Genomic DNA, 2,375 nt, shown 5'->3' on the forward strand with positions numbered 1-2,375 from the left:
ACACTTTGTGTGTGTGTATGTGTGTCGCACGCTGCTGCATTTGCTCCATTGTTAACTCAGCTATGAATCCTTTTCCATTTTAAACTCATATTGTGGTTTTAGAGTAACTTTCAGAGACTACAGACTACAGTGTTTATTAATGTGTACTGCCCCTGTTAAATACACCAATAAACCAAACATTAGATCATGATGTGTCTTCAAATGAAGAAATTGAGATTTACCTTAAACATAAAAAATAGAACAGAACATGGTCCCCTCCATTGGTTTTGAGTGGTATTGACTTTTGCCTTTTATTATATTCTTTTATTTTCTCATCTAATCTGATAAATGTGCTTGTGAAAACTGTTTTATTTATATTTCAGTTTGCCTTTGACATTGAATCATTGAAAGTCTGCCGCTGTCTTATAGATTTTGTGTTTTTCTTCTTTGTGTCATTGCTGTTTGTACTGTTAATACTGTTTCGTTTGATTTGAAGATTTCAATGATTCTCCGACTGCAGCTTATGATTGTGGGGGTTTGGACAAAAACTGACATTTTAAAGGATCTGTGATGGGCATTTTCCTTATTTTCTGATATTTCACAGCACAAAACAATGAGTTGATGAATCAGAGTGAACAGATTCATTGAAAATAATTATTCGCTCTATGTTCAATGGCTGTTCTGGTTGAGGGGGCCCAAAATCTGTATGAGGTGACTGTTTCTCATATTTATTTATGTTCTATATGAAACAGCTCACATCACATTTACACTGAGGTAAGCATACAATAAATTAGTTACGCAATTTAAATATGTTTCACTCCGTTTAAAAAAATCTAAACTGCATCACAGGTTTTCTTTGATGCTTTCCTAAAATAAATGTATACATAGTGTCTAATCCTTTTTTGTGTAATATCTGTGGAGAGGGCTGACAGTGATCTGCTGTGGCAGAAAGGTATGGTGAAGATCCAAACATTTCGAGCACGAACAAAACAGCTTGAATCGACGGCAGAACTTTAAAGCTAGGCTGTAAAATAAAGATGCAAAAAGACCTGAAAGTGCTTCTTATGAGCAAATCTAAATCCATAAATAAAACCTATAAGTGACATCATGTTTCTGCTGCTGAGCACAGAAATGTCTGCAGTAAGACAGCAGGAGACCGCCACATAGTTTCAACCAATCACAGGACACAATACTGAGTCTGTCAGAGTCTGAGCCAATCACACTGACCTCTTATTCTGTTATCTGTTATTGTCTGAAATATGAGTGCAGAATGGATGTGAATGAGACGATGTGTGTGTGTGTGTGCAAGTGTGTGTAAAACCTCTCTTTTTGGTCTGAACACACACATACACACGCACACAGTGTTGCAGTGTATTCCCATCGGAGGGGAAAGTGAGCCAGATTTAGGAACAGAGCACTATTGAGAGCTGCTGAACACTGACTGACTGACTGACTGACTGATTATCAGACTGTTGAACTGACTCAAGCCATATGGTCTGCTTACTCAGACACATTTTCAGCCAGAACTGTTTAGACTTACTGAGGGTTGCGTCTAAGTCTCAAGTCTTTTTCTGGAGACTACAAGTTAATTGCTTCAATTAAAGGGCCTTGTTTCTGAATGCTGATGATTCAAATGACACAGCAACTGAACAGTTTCATTTTACAGCTCTGTTAATAACAAGTCCACCGCAATATCGGACAAAACAAGAGGCATTCTCTGTCCAGATTCATGACATAAATTGTACCGTTCTCCAACAGTTTTACATTACCTACTGTGTGGAGATTTAATTTTTGTATACACAGATTTTTTGTTTTTAGAAAAGCAGGGAACTACAACTAAAATTCCATTATACAACCCTGCGTTGGTAAAAAAACAACAAAAAAACAATTAAATATCCTTGTATTATCACCTGAAAATAAGAATTGTGTTTTCGTTACCTTAGTGTCTACAGTACAGAGAGTTTCACAGCCACCATAGTTTCTGTTTTAGAAGAGTGAGGCCACTAAATCCTACACACTGGTCCTTTCAATGGTTGACATTGGTTCATAGTGTCAAACTGTGAATCTGTCAATCACCCAGCAGTCAGCTTCCAGTCAAATTCAAGGAATGTTTTTTCAATGAATTTTTTTTAACTTAAGTCTAACTGGAGTCCAAGTCTCATGTCTGCAGCTCTGCCATGATCAGGGTTAATGCCACTGAGCTGAACAATAAAAGAATGGAGCTGGTTTCCATGTCCATGTTCATTCAAAAATCAGCCCTGATCCTCCTCTTACCAACACACCATTTGTATTTTTTATTCCAAGCTGAAACTAAGGACAAAAAACCTAATTACCTTAATGGACAGCAGGTAAACCTCACACTCTCAGGCTGTAGCACACACAGACACACACACAGA

At 37.4% G+C, this 2,375-nt stretch overlaps 1 protein-coding gene across 4 annotated transcripts in view; it reads right to left on the reverse strand.

The window, feature by feature from the left end:
- Positions 1-2,375, reverse strand: part of LOC118329360 (spectrin beta chain, non-erythrocytic 1) — a 107,062-nt gene that overhangs the window by 53,945 nt on the left and 50,742 nt on the right. The gene's annotated exons all lie outside the window — the stretch shown is intronic.

The sequence above is a fragment of the Morone saxatilis genome, unplaced genomic scaffold (genome assembly GCF_004916995.1).
Source record: "Morone saxatilis isolate NCDOM2014 unplaced genomic scaffold, NCSU_SB_2.0 Contig19, whole genome shotgun sequence".
NCBI lineage: Eukaryota > Metazoa > Chordata > Actinopteri > Moronidae > Morone > Morone saxatilis.